Raw genomic sequence first — 21,383 nt, forward strand, 5'->3', positions numbered from 1 at the left:
CAGATAAAAAGTAAACAATTCTAAAATTGTATCAGATATGAATATAAGGATCTTATCATAAGTGCCTTACTCAAGTTGAATACTAAAGTTTTATATTCTAAAAGTAAAAATTAAAAATCTCAAATATTTTACCACTTATTTGTCTTAACCTGTGAATCAGCCATAATTCAAAATTTCCATATTTTTAAAAAGATTGTTTGTATCAATAGTACTTGTAAATAGATAAACATGCTTAACATCAAATTTAGGATAAATATAAATAAGCACTATGAGATCCACTTTTCCAAATACTAAGGACTATAAGAATTGATACCTGAACATCAGTGAGGGTATGGGAAATGAGTACTCCCAGGCACTACCCTGGGAGTATAAATTTATATGACTTCTTAGAAAGAAAATTGGCAAACGGTATAAAATTTAAATTGTATACATTTTTGACTATTTAACTTTATTCTGAGAAATTTATCTTAAGATACATGCATAAATATTACATGAGAATTTCAGTACAGTACTATTTATGGTAGAAAAATATTGGAAACAGCCTAATATTCACCAATAACAGAGAATGATTAAGTAAGTTTCTATACAACCACATAAGGAAATATTATTTGTTTGCTAAAAATGATGAGGTAGATCTATCTATATATACTGAAGTAACATTCAAGAAAAAAAAAATCAAAGATCAAATAAGTGAAGAGATAGTCCATGTTCATGAACTGGAAGAATGTAATTACCAAGAATGTAATTCTTCCAAACTTTATGTAAAGATTCAATACAATCTCAATAAATTCAACAATGATAATTATGGAAGGTAATGTATATGTTAATTGGCTAGATTTAGTCATTCTACAATGTATGCATACATGAAAACATATTGTACATGATAAATATAATCTTACCTGTCAATTAAAAATTATTTTGTGGATATTAGCAAATTGATTGCAAGTTTATGGAAAGTTCATATAGAAAGGCAACAGACCCAGAACAGCTAATACAACACTGAAGAAGAAGAACAAAGTCAAGACTGATATACCTGACTTCAAGATGTACTATAAAGCTACAATAAGCAAGACAACATGGTAGTGGCGAAAAAACAGACAAGTAGATCAAGGTAATACAATACAGAGACCAGAAAAAGACTCAAAGAAAGATATAATGAACTGGGGTTTGTTTGGTATGATTTCGTTTGGTTCTAGCATTCATTTCTTTGTTTTGTGGTGCTGGGAATAAAATCTAGCAGGGCCTTACAGAAGCTAGGCACACACTCTACCACTAACCAACACACCTGACTCCTCAACTGGTCTTTGACAAAAGAGCAAAGGCAATAAACAGAGAAAGGATAAGTCTTTTCATTAATGAGTGCTAAAACTAATGAGCACACACACTCAAATGATAGACATAGATCTTATACTTTCATAAATATATCACATAGGAAAAAATCTAGATGACCTTTGATTTAGTGATGAGTTTTTAGATATAACACTAAAAGTATAATTCACAATAGTAAAAAATTGAAAGGGCTAGGGATGTAGCATGCACAAGGCCCAAGGCTCCATCCCAGCCCTGCAAAAACAAATACAACAACAGAAAACCTAACATTTAAGCCAGGTATTGTGTTTCACTCCTATAATCTCAGCACTTAGGAGGCAGAGGCTAGCCTGGATTATATAGAGAAAACCTGTCTCAAAAAATATATATTGGTAAGAGAAGTTCAAAGTTTTAAAATGAAAAACTTCTGTGCTGTGAAAGACACTGTTAAGAGAATGAAAAAACAAGCCACAGACTGGGAGAAAATATTTATAAAATGCCTATCTGAAAAAGGAGTTGTATCCAAAACAAAACTAGAAAGTCTTGAAACTCAATAATAAGAAAATAACCCCATTTTAAGATAAGTAAAAGATGAACACACACCTCACCAAAGAAGACATACAGGTGGTAAATAAGCATATTAAAAGATGCTCAAAGCTTGCTGTGATATACATCTGTAATACCAGTATTTGGGAACCTGAGGCCCAGCTAGGGTACATCGTGAGACCCTGATTACCTGATGCCCATTACACCCTTGCTTTCCTATCAGCTGATATTTCTATAGCTTGAGGATAAACTCAGAAGCTCATTATTAAAGTCTTATGCCAATATTTTAACCAGGTTTGTTTCTTCTTGACTCCAGGCTAAAAAACTACAAATAATGCAACTGAAAGGCTAACTCCACTAAACTTTGAGCATAGCTCCTCCTCCCTAAACACAATTACTGCTGATTATGATCTCCAAAGGCCTCCTTCTACAAGGCCTCCCTGGACCATCCATGACCTGGGATCCCGAATGTCTCTATCCACAGACAGCAAGGACAAGAAATTCCTGATGTAGGCCCCATACCAGCAGGAAGTAGCCAAGGACTAACTATGACGTCTCATTCCCTCTAATCCTAAAGAGGGAATGATAGGTAGCAGTTAGCCATGAGTGATGGGTAAAACAAGATAGACAGATGAGGAGATAGGGAAATTATATTTTTAATAAATATTAAAACGGCCAGACTCAGACATCAAAATTAGAAAGTAATAACTGAAAAGGCAAAGCAGCTAAGCACCCTCTTCCATCTCCTTTTAGATGCTAGGTTACAAAACAAGAAGACCTAAGACCTCTGCACCTGCTTTCCTCTTTGAGATGTTAACAAGCTACAAGGATCCTTGTATGGGTAGAGGAGCAGAAAGAATGAAAGGCAGGGGTAGTAAAGGGAAGTCCTAAAGTAAACATATTGTCCCTGTGATTGGAATAGGCCTGAATGATACCTCCCTGTTTTAGCACACATTACTTAGCCACCCAGATCCACTGTCTTAATGATCACATTAATCCTAGAGAGTATAAGACTAGAAATAAGGATGGCCATTTTGAGTCTCCTATTTCCTATGTGAGGAGCAGGAAATGTTTCATCCTTTCTTCTCATTTCTCCTCACTTCTATCCTGTTTTACTAAATTCCTTTCCTAGTAAGTTTTACTATTACTTTTACTACAAAAACTAGATAAAATAATAACAATAACAATAAAATACTCAACATATATAATAAGAGTTGAAAATCACAACATTAATGAGATACCACTACATACCCATTAGAATGGCTACAATCTTGAACTCTGACAACACCAATTGCTAGTGAGAATACAGAATAACACAAATTCTACCAGTCTCATGACTGGTAGGAATGCAAAATTATAAAACCACTTTGGAGGACAGACTGACATCTCGCAAAGCTGAATAGTCTTAACATATAATCTAGTAACTGTATTTACCCCAAGGAATTGAAATTTCTGTGTAAACAGAAATTTCCTTTGTTTTTAAGTGGCTTGCTTCGTAACTGTCAAATATGGAAACAATCAAACATAAATGGATAGCAGGGGGCCAATGGCTCACACCTGTAATCCTAGCTATTCAGGAGGCAGAGATTAGGAGGATTGAGGTTCAAAGCAAGCCCGGGCTAATAGCTTGCTAGAACCTATTTGGAAAAAATCTCATCACAAAAAAGGGCTGGTGGAGTAGCTCAGGGTATAGGCCATGATTTCAAGCCCCAGTACCCGCCACCCCCCCCCACAAAATGGATAATCTGTGTACATCCAGGCAATGAAATGCTATTTAACAGAAAGAAAGAGAGAGAGAAACAGTGAGGGCGGGAGGGAGGGAGGGAGGGAAGGAGGGAGGGATGGCCAGTGACCAAACTCAGCTGGAAGCAGCTATAGAAGATTGGACTATCACCCCCTCCACACCCCTTTGAGGATGAAAAGGGACCAAAGTCATTTAGGGGGGATCTGAGAAGGCTAGATAGATGACAAAACAGGGAAATTATATTTTAATCAGTATTTAAAGGGCCAGACTCTGACATTGAAACAAGGAGAGCCGGAACACCTGGCCCTCTCCCATCTCTTTTTAGATGCTAAGTTACAAAAACAGGGAGACAAAAAGGAGCTACCTGCTTCTGCTTTCCTCTTTGAGAAGTTAAGAAGCTGCAAGGATCCTTGGCTGAGTGGAGAATAATCATGTCTAGGAAAGAGAAGTTCTAAAATCATATTGTCTCTGATTTAGGGTGTGATGTGGAGGGTGACCCCTCCCTGTCAGCCATTTCAGCCACCTGGACCCATTATCTTTGACCACATATATTCCCCTAGGTTTTCACTATAAAACTAAGCATTGGGGACCACCATTTTGAGTCTGTGTTCCCATTTCCTGTGTAGAGAACAAGAAATGTTTCTCTTTTTCTCTCCCCTCCACCTGCCCCTACCCCCATCTATACTTTATCCTGTTATAATGAAATAAATCCTTGCTAAAACTTTCACCTTGTGAGACTCCTTGTTGTGAGACACTTTGAAATGCTTTTTAATGTTTGTGGATCTCAAGTACCTGAGATTTTGTGTGGAAACTAGGAAGCTGTGGGAGCCCCCTCATCTGTCCTCTGGTAACAGAACCTTAAATACATATTGCTATCTCAAAGAGGCCAGTTTGAAAAAAGCTACATACTATAAGACTCCAACTATATGATGTACTGGAAAAAACTAAACTACAGTGACAGTAAAAAGACCAATGGTTTCCACTTAAAGGAGAGCAATAAAAAAGTAAAGCAGAGAAGATTTTTGAGAGCCATAAAATTATTCTGTGTGATACTGAAGTAATGGATATATGACGTTATCCATTTATCAAATCCAAGGAACTACAACACAAAAAATGAGCCCAATGTAAACTGCGTAATTCAGTTAATAATAATCTGTTAATTTTGATCCATCATTGTAAAACACATACCATAGTAATGTAAGGTGTGAATAACAGAGAAATGTTATAACAATGGGCTATAAGGGTATATAAGAACTCTGTACTTTCTGTTCAACTTTTCTGTAAACCTAAAACTGCTCTAAAAATTAAAAACCAATTAGTTTAAAAGAGGAGAAAGAGACTGGGGCACTGGTATTTGAAGGTCTCAAGAGGAATCTGAAAGGCCCTCTCAATGACTTAGGACTTTCAACTTTGTTAGAAATATCACAGAGTTGTCACATTTACAAATCAGACACATGATCAAAAGTTGATGGACAAGGCAAAATTTACTTCTGCAGAAGGGTATGTGTGTGCCTTTGACCTAAGCCAGACAGCCAGCACATACACTGAAGTCGGCTCACTTTTTATCTCTCGTGCCAAGTCTGCCCCTTACCTATAGAAGGGTTTGGATTCACAAACTTCACAATTGGCTAAGGTTGAGGTTTAGGAGAGGGCATAGGAGAGGAGCAGACATAACTGGAGAGCATAGACAAAAACTCAATTTGCTTGGTGTACTCAAAGACAAAGAGGTGACCCATAAGGCAGGAATTCTAGGATTCTGAGGAAACTGAAGCCTGAAATGGCAGTTTGACCTGAAATGGCAGCACCAAGTAAATAATTAACTCATGGGCCAATGGGACATTGAAGCAGAGATTTTTTTGGACAATGATTAGCAGTCTGAATTTTAGAACATCCAGTGACAAACAATTCTGTTTAAAGCCAGAAACTTCACAGCCTGGTGTCATGCCACCTAGAACACAGACAACTGGGGAAATTAGTTAATATCCACACAATGACAGACATATTCCAGGCATGTCCTCCAGTGTGATACTGGAGGGTGGGAAGAGGAGGGGGTCAAACCCAGAACCCTGAGATTAAGCGTCTCATACTAGTTCGAAGCCAGTTCAGGCAAATAGTTTGCAAGATCCTATCTTGAAAAACCCTTCACAAAAAAGGACAGGTGGAGTGGCTCAAAGTGTAGGCCCCAAGTTCAAATCCCAGTACCACAAAAAAAAAAAAAAAAAAAGGTTTCATGCTCTACTCACTAAGCTAGCTCTTTGACAGAAAAGACCTGATTTAATTGATCCCCACAAACTTGAGGGATTTTATCAATGGGGTTAGCTCCAGAAAGCTAGATCCAGTTTTGAGGTGGCTACAAAGGAAGCTTTAGAGTCAATATTAAATGTTTGCTTTGTAGAAAAAGTTACTGGACTTCACCAACTTAGGCTCCAACTTATTTTGAAAAGTGGAAAGTACACCTTAGGACACAAACAGCTTGTGAAGCTGATCAGACAAGACAAAGCTAAACTGGTCATTGTGTTCATCAGGTTTCCACTACTGTGACTTAATACCTCAGATAAACAACTTAAAATGAGGAAAGACATATTTTGGCTCACAGTCTCTGAGGTTTCAGTCCATGGTTAATTACTTGGTGCAGTTGCTTTTGGTCTGTGAGGATACAGTACATCATAGCAACGTGAATACTTGGTAGAGGATATCCGTTTACCTCACACGGGCCAGGAAACAAAGAAAGGGGAAGAGAGGGGGCAGAGGTCCTATTATTCCCTTCAAGGGTACACTGCACTGACCTAATTTCCACTCACTAGGCCCCACCTCCTAAAGGTTCCACGACCTCCTAATAGCTTCACAGGCTGGAGACCAAGCCTTAACGCATGAGACTTTGTAACAGTCATCCTCACCAACAAGTGCCCAGCATGGAGGATATCCAAAATAGTGCTATACCTTGTTGGTCAAAACTGGTATCCATCACTACAGTGACAATAATATTTAATTGGGCACAGCATGCTGAAAATACTACAGAATACACACACTGGCTACCACTGATCCAGGTGATTCTGGTATCATGGAACCATAACAGAACAGACTAGAGAAAAGTGAACTGTGCAAAATGTTTCCTAAATAGAATTTGCCACATCTTCTTTTAAAAAAGAAGTAAGAAGGAAAGAAGGAAGGAAGGAAAGGAGGGAGGAAGGGAAGGAAGGAGAAAGGGGGAAGTGGGGGAGGGGGAGAGTGGGAAACAGAGAAGGAAGGGAGAGGGAGAGAAAGAGGGAGGGAGAGAGGAAGGAAAGGAAGGACAGGGGGAGGGGTAGGGGAGGAGGAGAAAGGGAGAGAGAGAGAAGGAGGGACAGATGGAGGAAGGCAGAGAGAAAGAAAGAGGGAAGGAGAAAGGGAGGGAGGGAGGGAGGGAGAAAGGAATGAAGGAAGGAAGGAAGAAGGGGCTGGGAGTATAGCTCAGTGGTAAATCATGTGTTTAGCATACGAAAGGTCCTGGGTTCAACTTCTGATACCACCAAAAAAAAAAAAAGTGAAAGAAAAGAAATGTTTTAAAGGAAAGGAAAAAACAGCAAAATTTTGAATGTGATGGGGCTAGGTGCAGTGGTACCAGCACTTAAAACACTAAGACAGGAGAATCCCAAGTTCAGGAAAAAAAAAAAAAAGGAAGGAGGTGTGTTTCTGTGTGTGTATGATTTAAGGAATAAAGCAGTTCATTATAATGTATATGATCATTCAAGACTACATTATAATCACCACTGGATTACAAAATAGGAATTTATAAGCTTTCTTAAGTCACAAATTTTAAGAGATAAGTGAAAGCTACCAAAATTTGATCAGTAACAGTAAAGCCCTCATAGTTTTAAGTAAATAAATTATTTTTGAGGGGAAGGGGGGAGAAATAACCCAAACTTTGTATGCACATATGAATAAAAGAAAAAAATTATTTTTAACTGCTTTCCCATAGAATGACAGCCCTACTTACCACTCCACTAACAAAAGTCCTATACAAACCAACTTTCTTTTTTTTTTTTCAGTGCTGGGGTTTTAACTCAGGGCCTACACCGTAAGTCACTTCACCAGCCCTTTTATGTGATGGGTTTTCAAGACATGGTCTTGCAAACTATTTACCCAGGCTGGCTTTGAACTATGATCTTTGCCTCCTGAGTAGCTAGGGTTACAGGCATGAGCTACCAGCGCCCAGGAAACCATTTTCTTTTCCCCAGCTTGACTTGAACTTTCCCATTACAATTTAGTAAGGTAACCTATTATCCATAAAAATGCAAAAACTTCTCTAGGCAGGCCTTACAAAGAGCAATGGAAGACAGAATGTCTAGTTGATGATCATTGCAGCAGTAATCTCAAAGGGCACCCCTTTGAAACATGAGCAAGTCCTAGTTTAGTTAGTATAGAAAACATCTGTACCATCTAACAAGTATTTTACAGGAAAAAAAACTGGTCTGATGGAAAAAATGCAAAACCAAAGTTAATCTACCACCTACCATCAAAAGTGAAGGTGAGGCAGGACAGGATATAGAAAAGATAGAGACTCTTAAACATGTATGACTTAACATGTATTTCAGATTGAACATTTTTTTCTCTCTCTCTCTTTGAACCTTCTTTTCAACTGCAAATACATGCAGATTGTTCATACTCTAGCCCAGAGATAGCCCAAACCCTAGCCCAGGGACCCCCAACCCCTCCCCATTTACCCATTATTGGTGACCAAAAACTGCTCAGGTTTTTCCCCTTCCACAGACAGGCTCCATCTTTTTAAAAACACCTGGTTACAGAGAGACTGCTCTCTTTGTGAGTCCCTGCTACTCACAGAGGATCCTAAAGACTAACTGGCAGCTTTGATGAACAGAGAAGCAGCTACCTCCCTCCAGACCTTGGAAGCAGGGCAGCCAAACCAGGACTCAAAGGCTGCACTTGCAGCCTAATACCTTTCTTCCTCTCTTAGCTTGTTTTCACTGTGATTTCTCCACCTCTTCCGATGCCAGGCACCTCTTCTAGTCCAAGTAAGTAACTCTGCTAAAGGTGCCTATCCCATCTTAGTTTGTTCTAGACATTTGTTAGCGTTCTGTATTCTGAATCCAACTCTTTACCCCAAAACTCTCAGGGGCAAAGACAATCCCTGGATGAAAGTCAAACAGGAGGAAGGGTATCTGAGCCAATTCCACAGACATTTGGATATGGAAAACTTCCATAAAGATCCAAGATGGGGACCCTGTGAAGTTCTTTGAGAGCCCCAAACCTCCCCTTAATGGTCTTAATGGAAAAAGCTTGTAGCCTGACTGCCAGAGATAAGAAAGACGGTATGAGGTGCCTTAAACTCCATGACTAGCTTATATGGGCAGTAATATCTGCTGGAATGTTGAGAAACACTGAAACAGTACAAATACTGGAATTACTGGAATGTCATGACAACATGCATACTTGCCCAACCCCAATAACCTTCCTGCTAATGTCCAGCACCTTCCCCCCATCCTCCTTCCCAACCATCTTACCTACCACTTATCTCCCTCCAACCTCCCTTTTCCCACCACAGGATGTTTAAAATCCCCAGCCTGTAAGAAAGGCATGCTCTTGCCCCTCTCAGAGTGTTACTCTGATGGCCGAGGATCCTTCTCAGATCTCCCCTCTCTAATAAAGACCTGCTGCTTATGAAGGTCACAGATTCTTTCTCAGTATGTCTCTTTTCCACTTCTTCACTTTCCTTTTGAAGGATTGAAGGATGGACTGCAAGAGGACCCAAAAGGTGATAAGTGGTCAAGGAGACACTTCTCCTCCTTAGGAAATGCCTGTTTGCATCTGAAAGGCATCTCTACCCTCAGGCAATGCAAAATTAGGCTATAAAACCCCACTCCCCACCCTGGCCCACGGGATCACTGGTTTCCAGGTCCCCCTGGAAACCAGTCTTTCTCTTCTCTTTTCTCCAACTAAATTCTCTACAAATAAAATCTTTCTGTTAGAGTCTGTCTGTGCTTTCATTCTCAGAGCAGGCTCAAGAACCCTGAGCACCTGAAATTCCTGCGTGTGTCATCCATGCATCATATTTGGCGATGCACGAAGGGACCAGCCGTCACCTGAGGTCGGTATAGGTTGTGCCAAACTGGGAAAGACTGCCTAGGAATGTGACTGTGAGCGTCTGGCACTCCGGTGGAGTCTGTTTTCCAGGAGAGAGCCTCCTCCACCATGGCCTAGCTACAGTGGAACTCTCAGGTAGACCTTTTCTCCCTCTCTCTCTCTGTCTTGTTAAGGAGGGTTTCTTCCTTGGGAAATTGAAGAAAAGGTCCAAGCCCACTACAGCTGTACGGCAGGCAATCTGAGGAAACTCAGACGCCAGGCGGGGATTTATACTGCACTGCCAATGCTACGTGGGCAGAACTTCAGTGCACTGAGGCTTTTTCTTTTTTCCTTTCCTTAAACACTAACTCTCTCTTTCAAGATCTGACCAGCTTAAGGGGAGGTCCGAAAACAGCCAGTGGAAAGGAAAGTTTGTCTTCAAGCCACAAAAGGTGTTCTGGCTGGGGTACTCCCCACTGTCACCCAAAGGCTGGAGACAAAACTTCCTGACCTGCCAAAGGCAGCTCCAAAGGCAGCTAAGTCTCGGACCCCTCCAGCCATGTCCTTGGCAAACAGACAATCAGATCTCTTATGCTTCCTTCATGGTTTCCACAGCCCAAGAGTGGAGGTCACCTCTTGCTTCCAGTACTCCAGTACTGCCTTTGGGCAGGATCAACCTGGACAGCAGGGATGATCAATAATCCCTCATGCATTGAGCCTGGAAAATCTCTTTTCCCCCAACCCTCAGCCTCTCCTTCCCCTTTCCCAGGCAGTTCAGGATGAGTGTCCCCCTCCCTGCCTTTGCTGTAAATAACAGAAATAGCAGTGAGCTTCTTTCTTTAGGGAGTTTTGGAAAAATCCCTACAGGCACCAGAAAGTGCTAGTCTCCAATTTAGGATTAACTTTCTTTGTCAAGCATCAGATTAACTGGTTAAACAGGTTCTGCAGCCTGCCCTGGGGGAGGTGGGGGGGGGGGAGAAAAAAAAAGTTAAAAGACAAAAACTGCAGGTGTCCATTTTTGCCCCTTACTGGAGCAAAAGCCTCCAGATGCTCTTGCACGCTGTCTCTCTCTCTCTCTCTCTCTCTCTCTCTCTCTCTCTCTCTCTCTCCTTTCATAGAAAGCATATATGCCTCACAGGATATATATGGGAACAAAAGTCTACTTCATCAAGAGTCCAATCCATGCCTCTAAAGGGGTCCTCCTTCTGGCCATGCGAGCCCTCTTGGTTACTTTGATAGAGTTATTTTTTTAATTACAAGCGTTCAGCTGGTAGAGGAGAACTAGGCCTACCTGAGTCGCAGGGCAAACAGGCAAGTCAAAATAGATGAGAGATTGGTCAAAGATCATCTCAGGGGGGTGGGTGCAACTGAGATATCTATCTGTAAATCCTCTATGACCTTACCCATAGGTGGCAGTGGAAGGAGCAAGGGAGAAAGGGATACCCTCTCCCACTAGAGTTTCTCCTCATCTGGGGACACTTAGATAAAAGGAGAAACCTCTGTTAAGGTGACCAATTTCCCCTTGTTTCCCTTTTTAGATGGGAAATCAAGCCTCAAGGATCCAGGAAGGATCCCCCCTTGCCTGCTTATTAAAACATTGGAAAGATCATGATCTAGAAAGTCTTCAGCAAAAGCGACTCAAGTTTTACTGCACCCAAGCTTGGCCACAGTATCCTCTGGGAGATGAGGAAAGATGGCCAGAAGGAGGGAGCATTAATTACAATACCATTCTTCAATTAGATATGTTCTGTAAAAAGGAGGGAAAGTGGACCGAAGTTACGTAAGTTCAATTGTTCTTTTTCCTAAGAGACCACCCAGAATGGCTAAACAAATGCAGGCTAGATACCCAGACCATGGTAACCCTTTGCAAAAAGCCTCCAAACTCCCTTGAACCAAAAAACCCATCTAATGCTCCATCAGCTCTCCCTTTTCCCCCTTACCCAGATACCTCACACACTAGATGCTGTCCCACAGGACTCTACCCCCTCCAGTTAATTCCTGGAGGGGACAAAGCTCATGTTCCTTTTAGAGTGAGTGAACTTAAAGAAATAAAAAAGGATTTAGGAAATTACACAGAAAACCCAGATCAGTACATCCAGGCATTTAGAGAAGTCGGCCAAAACTTTGAACTGAGCTGGAAAGATGTAATGCTATTGCTATCTCAGACCCTCACTTCTGTGGAGAAACAGCGGGTTCTAGATCAGGCAGTCACAGCTAGAGACAATTATCACTTAGATAAAAGTGGCCCTATAGCCCTGTCTCGGACTGGGCCCTCACAGGCGGAGAAGGGGGAGGAAGAAGAACAAAGACATTGGATACCTAAAAGGGAACCTCAATTCTCAACTCCAACAGGAGATCAGGCAGTGCCTAGGTATGACCCTAAGTGGGACCCTGAAAATGATAAGGATGAATGGAGTCGTAACCATTTCATCCACTGCATTCTTGAGGGTCTAGGCAGAGCCAAGGTAAAATCTCTTAATTACTCCCAAGTCACAGCTGTACAGCAAGGACCCTTAGAAACTCCAGTAGCTTTCCTACACAGACTTAAGGATGCTTTACAAAAGCATACCAACATTATACCAGAGTCGCAGGAAGAGGAAATTGCCCTAAAAGATAAATTTCTAACACAGTCAGCACCAGATATCTGTAAAAACTTCAGAAATTGGTGTCTGATGGGAGCAGAGATCTGGACCAATTGGTCCGTGTAGCCATGTCTGTATACTATAACAGGGACTTAGTAAAAGAAAGGAAGGACCTGGAAAAGGAAAAGGGAAAGGATAAGTGGCAGGAGGCTCTGATCGCAGTGCTCAGAGAGGCTCCCCTGGGGCAAAGTCCAAACCTGAGAAAATGCTTTCAATGTGGACAGGCAGGCCATTTTAGGAGGGAGTGCCCCCGGAGAAAGCTACCTCCGGGACCCTGCCCCATTTGTCGGGGAAAACACTGGAAGGCACACTGTCCCTGGTTCTCAAGAGAACCAAGGTCAGAGCCTCCTACCCAATGATAGGTTCTGGGGCCTCCCATACAGGCTCCTGTGACCACCATAAAAGCAGAAGAGTCCCAAATTAAGCACAAGGTCAGCCGCCTTATCAATACTGGAGCCAGCATCTCAGCTATTCCTTTCTATCCCGGACCCAGGTCCTCCAAGAAAATTACTGTTCGAGGCATATCAGGCCAGCCTCTACAGCATTATTTCACTCAGCCTTTAGCCTGCTCCTGGGGAGATTTCCATTTTTGTCACTCCTTTTTAATTGTCCCAGAAACTCCCACTTCTCTGCTAAGGTGAGACATTCTATCTAAATTGGGGGTACAGCTACTTTTACCTCCAGGAGAGTACTTCCCTAATAGAGGAACAAATAGACCCCACAGTGTGGATGGATGGACACACTGTGGGATGGGTACGAACAGCTGTCCCAGTCCTAATTCACCTCAAGGACCCCTCCCAGTTTCCCCATCAAAAACAATATCCTTTAAAGCCAGAAGTTAAGGAGGTACTAATTCCCATAATCAAATACTTAAAGAGACAGGGACTGCTAATAGAATGCTCCAGCCCATACAATACTCCTATTCTTGGTGTCAGGAAGGGACCTAACAAAAGGAGGCTAGTCCAGGATCTCCACCTGATCAACGAAGCAGTAGTGCTTCTTCACCCTGTAGTTCCAAATCCCTATACGCTTTTAGCCCAAATACCTCTGGGTACCACTTACTGCTCTGTCCTGGATTTAAAAGATGCCTTCTTTTGCATTCCCTTACACCCTAAAAGTCAACCTATCATTGCCTTTGAGGACTCCACAAGAAAGTCTGGACAGATCACTTGGACTGTCCTCCCCCAGCGATTAAGAGACAGCCCCCACCTCTTTGGGTTAGCTCTAACCCAAGACTTGGCAGAATGGCAATATCCGCAAGCTATTCTGCTACAATATGTAGATGACCTGCTCTGTGGACCAAATGAGCCTGTCATTTCATGAGCCACTGAGTCCTTACTAAACTTCTTAGCAGACAGAGGTTATAAAATCTCTAAAGAAAAAGCCCAATTGTGTCAGTCTAGGGTTACATATTTAGGTCTTGTCCTGGAGAAAGAAATGAGGTCTCTAGGAGAAGATAGAATCCGTCCAATCCTGACATTTCCTCTACCTAAAACTCTAAAGCAATTGAGGGCCTTTTTGGGGGTGACAGGATACTGTAGAATTTGGATCCTGGGATATGCAGACCTAGCCAGGCCCTTATATCAAATCCTTAAGGAAGCACAGAAGGATACCCAGCCCTTTATTGAGTGGGATGACAGGTCAGAAAATGCATTCCACCACTTAAAAAAAGGCTCTTATGACAGCTCCCGCCCTGGATCTCCCTGTACATGACAAGTTTCAATTATATGTCTATGAAAAGGGAGGACTTGCCTTGGGCGTGGTGACTCAACTCCGAGGCATCACTCCCCAGCCAGTAGGCTACTTAAGCAAAGAGCTAGATCAGGTAGCCAAGGGATGGCCAGGATGCCTCAGAGAGATGGCCACAGTAAGCCTTTTAGTGCTTCAAGCTCAGAAACTTATCCTAAACCGCCCCCGAATGATTTATACTCCACACAACCTAGGGGGAATTTTAAACTCAAAAGGAGAACTTTGGCTATCTGACGGCCATCTACTTAAGTATCAGGCCCAGATTCTGGGAGGGACAGAAATAACTTTAAGGACCTGTCAGAACCTAAATCCTGCATCCCTTCTACCACAGGTAGAGGGAAATCCTGAGCACTCATGTGAGGAGGTACTTATGGAAAATTATGCTTCCCGACATGACTTAACTGATAGGCCCTTAAAAAAACCTAGATCTAGAATTATACACTGATGCCAGTTCCTTAGTCAAGAATGGTGTCAGTCATACAGGGTTTGCAGTTGTGACAGAATTTGGCATCCTCAAATCAGGTCCTCTTCCTCCTAATACAAGTGCTCAATTGGCAGAATTGGTGGCCCTGACAGAAGCCCTAAGACTGCCAAAAGAACAGAGTCAAGATCTATACAAAAAATAAAAAATAAAAAAGATAAAGATCTGTACAGATTCTAAGTATGCCTTCCTGATCCTGCATGCTCATGCAGCCATCTAAAAGAAAAGAAAAATGCTAACTACAATAGGAACAGCTTCCCATAGAGATATGAGAGGTTACTTTAATAGCTTTAGGGATAACAGCATTAGTTGCAGCCCTTACTATAATCAGTTATGGGGTGACTGCCAATCATGTAACTGCAAAAAACCTAACCAAAGTGGTAGAGGACACCTCAGACCAGGTAGGCCTTGTTATTAAGGACATGCAAAGGTCTTTGTCGTCCCTTGCCTGTATGGTAATGGACCACCGCCTGGCCCTAGATTTTCTTTTGGCCAAACAAAGGGGGGTATGTGCCATCGCCAATACCTCCTGTTGCACATACATAAACACTTCAGGCATTGTAGAGGAACGTGCAGATTACATTCTCCAACAGGCTAAATGGCTCCTGGAGCAATCTCTTGAAACTCAGGTTTCTACTCAGGTATGGAAACAATTAAAATCCTGGCTTCCCTCCAGGACTTGGTTCCTACCGTTTCTGGGGCCTATAGTTGCCATTATTCTCTTGCTTGTGTTTGAGACTTGCGTTTTAGACTTGTCAAGTTTGTTTCTTCTCGCCTAGAATCCATCAAACTACAAATGCCTCTGGTGGAGATGAAAACAACCTACTACCGCAGTCCCCTTGACAACTCCTCTCATGGTCAGCCCTGACACTGCGGGCCCCTTCATTGCCCCGTCAACAGGAAACAGTTACTGAACAGACTTCCTCGTCCCTATCCCTAACAGCAGTTAGGGCGACCACTGAGATGGGGGAATGAAGGACTGAAGGACAGACTGCAGGAGGTCCCAAAAGGTGATAAGTGGTCAAGGAGACAATGCTCCTCCCTAGGAAATGCCTGTTTGCATCTGAAAGGCATTTCTGCCCTCAGGCAATGCAAAAATAGGCTATAAAACCCCACTCCCCATCCTGGCCCACAGGATCACCTGGATCACCAGTTTCCAAGTCCCCCTGCATTCTTCAATATGCAGTCTTTCTCTTCTCTTTTCTCCAACTAAACCCTCTACAAATAAAATCTTTCCGACCTCTGCTGTTAGAGTCTGTCTGTGCTTTCATTCTCAGAGCAGGCTCAAGAACCCTGAGCACCTGAAATTCCTGCGCATGTCATCCCTGCATCACTTTCATTTGGTGCCAAAACCCAGGAGAGAGTTTGCGGGGGAGGGGGGGGACGACACATTTCTTGGGTTACCGTGATTCCGTGGCAATCCTCATATGGTCAATGGTGCACCCCCATGGGGTCTCCAGTCTGGGCTTGATATGGATGCACTAGGGCCAAGAGGTGCCTAAATTCCCACAAGGGATGGTGCCCACCTCTCTCCCCAAAACCACTCAACCTTTCTCAAAACCTCTCTCTCTCTCTCCTTTCCCACCTCACTATCTTCTATATGACTCTAACACTACTTTATTTTCTGCTGAGCCTCCCATCATACTGAAAATTGTTTTGGGCATAGGATGATGGGCAACTGGTCCTTCCAATTGGACCCGAGCCCAAAAAATAGTTAGCTGCCTTTTTTCTACCTAATAGCCACACTGGTCTGGGGGGCTGACCTTTGGTCATACATACGCCCCTAACTTCACATTCCTCTGCGACCACCTGCAGGGCCCTTTGCCAATTCCATTCTGCACACTCAACACCAGCTCCGATTTCTACAGGAAGGGGTAAGACCTGGTCTCTCCGTCCAGCACTCCGTGATGCCTCAGTTTGCTGGCCATTCTTGTCTTTGGTAGTCCAATTTCTCCTTCTTACCTTCTGGTCATTTGGCCCTGGCAAGTCTGGCCCCTGGCTACATAAGTGAGAGACATCTACTTAAGGCACCAGATTTGTTTTTCCGGTTTTGAAAGTTTTCTCTGAGGGATGCCCTAGAGAAAACTTTCTAACCTCGACCATGCGTACACACTCAAAGATTTCCTCTGACTCACCCCTGGGGTGTCTTTCATACAATCTTACCAAACTGGGCCTAAAGGACAATCTAAAACCAAAAAACATCATCCATTTTTCTATGAAAATTTGACCTCAATGCAAATTATATAATTCTTCTAAATGCCCAAATTTAAAACTTTTAATTCCAATCTCCTCTGAGACCTTGACAACTTTATGTTAGAATTAGCAAATGGCAAGAGGCCTCTTATCTTCAGGCTTTCTTTTATCTCAAGTCCGGACCCTTCCTTTGTTCAAACTGCTGGAGCTTGTAGGTTGACTCCAGCTCTCCACTGTCACAACCTAAAAATCGGTAGGTAGCAGCAGCTCTTCCCAGGTTCACTCTCAGGCCCTAATTGGAGGCTGGAGTCTTCCTCTCCCAACCCCACCGTCTCTCTCCTCTTTTCTCCGCTCTCCCACCCTTTCCTTTCTTTGACAGGTCCACCAGAGACCATCTTCCATCGATGGATTTCCACCCAACACCTTACCATCCAGCCACATCACCATTAAAAACCTCCTCCTTTGACTTCAACCCAGCTCTATGCCATCCTTTCCTTTTTCTCATTTCACAAGATATAAATTGTTGGAAATGTGGGCCCCAAAATGACCACATGGAGAGGAGTGATTTGGCCAAGATATTCTTTATTGCCGGGTGGGAGAGGGAGAGAGCAGAGAGCCAAGAGAGAGAGGGAGAGAGGAGCAGAGGCTTAAATACCCCTCAGTGGGACTTAAAACCTATCGGCGCCATTATTGCCAACATAAATAATATGTAACTTTAAAACTTTTCTATTGCTTCTCGGCCTTTTGGCTAAGATCAAGTGTAGTATCTGTTCTTATCAGTTTAATATCTGATATGTCTTCTATCCTAGGACAATGTATTAAATGGATTTTTGGGACTAGGAGATAGAATAGAAGCTTGCTCCATTCACTCCACGCATCAACCTGGTATTGCAGTACTTCCAGGAATGGTGCACCCCCTCTGGGGGAACAAAAAAAAACAAAAACAAAAAAAACTTTTCTCTCTAAATCTCAGCTATAATGGAGGTTACTTTCACCCCTCCTACTCCACATCCAGCCCATCTCCTCTCCTGGACTGCCCATACAGGTGAGGACAACAGAGACAGAAATGGACAGGGAGAAAGGTAAAGAAAAGTCCTGCTCACGTCACACTGTCAGTACTTTTAGCAACCTGAGTGACTCACATGGTCCCAGGACTACAAACATAAAATCAATTAGAAATCTAAATGACATGTGGCCAATGATTGGAGGTACTTTTCTGTCCTGACCTCCTGGTCTCCCACCTAAAAACTAAGCCTCTATGTCTGCCTAAACATTCTACTAACAGTTTTCTCCTTTAAGTCTTGCTTTTGAGCTGGGTGGTTTTCCCATTGCAGACATATCAAGACCAGGAGAGGGATCAGGTCATATCCAGGTCACTGCAGGTAGCAACCCTAGGATGGCCCATTCACTCTCCTGGCCAAGGCACCATGCAGTTGGGATGAAGGACCTACAAACTCAGCCTCACGTGAGCACAGACTGGAAAACCAATGACAGAATTTCAATTCTCTAAAACTCCCCCTGTATTTAAAATTAAAACCTCAGTTTTGTAGGTTATGGCATAAACTAAAAGACAAAAGGGAAGCCTTCCTGAGTTCTGCTACAGATTCAATAAGGCATTTGAATATTTTTCATTAGGCCCCTTACCTAAATTTTAACTTTTGAGGGACTAATTCATTCTACCTTTTCCATGCTTACTATTACCAGTTTCAATAGAGAGGTAATCCTTTTTACTTTCCACTCTGCCTTTTCCCAGCCTGTCATTCAAATTCTAATTTAAAAACAAATTTTTTAGTATAAAATAAGAGGATGGACTTGTACATCCCTTTGTGCCTTCTGTATCCTTTGTCCTGACAAGGATATGAGATGCCAACATCATTCCAAGACTAGGCTCCCTAAATTTACTTTAAAGATTTGGCTTATAACAAAGTTACTGTAGCCCAAAGTAAACTACTATTAAAAATTATTTTAAAAACACCCTCAAGAGGTAAATCTGAAGCCTTCAATATCTAAGAGTGCACTCGAAATTAATGTAATTGTTCTGTGTTTCATTGTGTAAATTTTGTGTATGGCTATAGTATGATTAACTTATTAGAGTCAAAAATCTTATTGGAGACTGACTCAAAACACTTTCCTAGAATTGACTCTTGCCTCAGCTGTTAAGCTGTCCAAAATGAGTCCTAAAAGAACAGAATGGGACACATGTCACTATGCTCCTAAAAATTTTTAAAAATAACTAATCAATATACTTGTGGCCATTCAGTTAATTTCTACATGTTCTTGAACTCTTTTTTTTTTTCTTTTTTAAATTTTATTATTCATACGTGCATACAAGGCTTGGGTCATTTCTTCCCCCTGCCCCCACCCCCTTCCTTACCACCCACTCCGCCCCCTCCCGTTCTTGAACTCTTGAATCTATGTGTGCTTCAACTGACATTTATAGCATGCCTAATTTAAAACATTTTTGTATATGCATGTATTTAAACATCTTTAGGATGATTATAGAGTTAATGTAAATAAATGAAAGGCTTCTATTCTCTTCTCTCCCCTACCTCTTCTGCTGCTACTTTTAAGAAAAACCAGCTTTTCAAATGTTATGTCAATCATGTCTAACTAAATTATATGTGTTATTTTATGGACAGTAACCTTAATCTGTTTCATTTTGTCATAGTGTAATTTACATTCAGTTCTTTTATAATTAGATCTATTAACAAATGGTGTCTTTATAAGTAACTTATTGCATAAAAAACAGTTTAAAATTGGCTTTCTATATGGGTCTACATGGTAAAAACATAAGGCTAATTGGAAAAGCAATTTAATTTAAATTTAAAATACTGGGGGATTCCAAGATGGAGGCTAGAGGGAGGAAGCAGAAAGCGTGCCTCCTAAAGTAAAATCTTGGAGAGATGCTGGAGATACACCTTATAGGCAAAACCACCAAGAACAGCCAAAACTTTGACTTCTCCACACCTCCAGTCTGTGCAGTGCATCTCCACTTCACATTAAATGGAGAAACCAGGAGGGCCGCGGGGCCACCTCCAGATGCCGGTGCCCAGATGGCTTGGGAAGATGCGGACCACAAGGTGAGCTAAGCGGTACGCGGTACTCCCACAGACAACCCTGGGCCAGATCAGCATAGCCCCCCAGGACAGACCAACCCCCAATCAGGGAAAAAGAGAGAAACTGAGTAATAAGCAATAAGAACAATAAAGACATGTAGCAAAGAGGGTGGGGTGCCCTGAGTGCCAAAGTGGGAGAGGAGGGGAATCCCACACAGAACTGTAAGTAAACAAGCCGGGCTGAAGAAGACAGGAGCGGTGGCACACGCCCAGCAACAAGGAGCAGGAAAGCTTGTAAAAGCGGTGGTGGGAGGAAAACTCCACAGGAGAGGGGGGAAGACCCACTTCTCACGTGAACTGTAAATAAACACGCCAGCCTGAGAAAGTGGGTGCAGTGTCACCTCTTTCAGTGTACTTGGAAAGGGGAAAGCTTGTAGCAACGGCTCACGCACAGAACTCTGAGTAAACAAAGCCTGCGGGGCCAGGTGAGTACTAGACTCACCCCTGAGATCTGCATAAATAACGCCTCCAGCTACAGCAGACTGACAGCAGCAGGCAGGCGAGCCACAGCCGCAGATAGCCATTCACAGAACTGTCTCCAGACTCTTTCTTTTTCTTCTTTTCTCTTTCCCTACCTTTCATGAGACAACAACCGAACTACACCTGCATGCTGAAAAACTTACAGAAACTGTATTGCATTTGAACTTGGGACACTTTGTGGGGTGTTTTTTGTTTTGTGCTGTTTTGTTTTATTTTTCCCCTTTGATGAGACAACTACAGAACAACATCTGAGGTACCATCTCCAGGATTGGAGGCTTAGGGACGAACACCAAAATTATTAAGACTGAAACTGTACTGGATTTGAACTTGGAGATTTTATATATATATTTTTTTTCATTTATTTATTTATTTATTTTTATTTTTATTTTGCATTTTCAGTTATCTCTCTGTCTCTCTAATGCCTTTTCAGCTTATGGTTGATTAGTACACTGTCTCTCCCTGTTTATATCTTTGAAACTTTTTGTTTCTTTCTTTGTTTTGTTTTTTTCTACTTGTTTGTTTTTCCCTTTTCCTTTAACTTCTTTGCTTTCCATCTCCTCTCACCCTTCCATTCTAAGTATCACTAGTGCTATTATTACAAGCCAGAAAATACTTAATTGCACACAGTCTAGGGACAATAACAACACCAAGGGTAATGACGGGAAGACAGAAAAAACAGGGAAACCAGTTTCCCTACAGCAAAAAATTAGTACAGGAACCAGCAGGAAATGAAAAAAACAGATACTCAGATCCAGACTCCAACAAAATGAAGATAAACTATGCCAAAGAACCCAATGAAGCCCACAAGAACAATATAAAAGAAGAAATACTACAGGTACTCAATGAGAATTTTATAGAGATGATACTGGATATGGTCAACCAAAATGTACAGGAGACACTCAAGAAATTCCAAGATAACAAAAATAGAGAACTTGAAAAAGCAAAAGAAGAAATAAAGGAAACCATAGAAGCACTGTATAAATACCAAAGTGAAACAAAGAACACGATTAATAAAGAGATAAATGAACTAAGGACAAAAATAGACAACATTAAAGAGGAAACGA

At 41.9% G+C, this 21,383-nt stretch overlaps 1 protein-coding gene and 1 non-coding gene across 7 annotated transcripts in view; one reads left to right on the forward strand and one right to left on the reverse strand.

Moving 5' to 3' along the window:
* Cdkl3 (cyclin dependent kinase like 3) overlaps positions 1-21,383 on the reverse strand; it is a 94,740-nt gene that overhangs the window by 25,029 nt on the left and 48,328 nt on the right. The window contains exon 1 of one of the 6 annotated variants that reach the window (XM_074057302.1): positions 900-1,401. The exons of the other annotated variants lie outside the window; for them this stretch is intronic. The gene's annotated coding sequence lies outside the window, so the exon portion shown is untranslated. Of the gene's footprint in view, positions 1-899; positions 1,402-21,383 lie in introns of those variants that run through there. 6 annotated transcript variants of the gene reach the window in all.
* On the forward strand, positions 17,452-17,642 carry LOC141418241 (U2 spliceosomal RNA). The gene has a single exon (XR_012442931.1). It is a non-coding gene; the product is annotated as a U2 spliceosomal RNA (small nuclear RNA).

This window comes from Castor canadensis, chromosome 16 (assembly GCF_047511655.1).
Source record: "Castor canadensis chromosome 16, mCasCan1.hap1v2, whole genome shotgun sequence".
Lineage (NCBI taxonomy): Eukaryota > Metazoa > Chordata > Mammalia > Rodentia > Castoridae > Castor > Castor canadensis.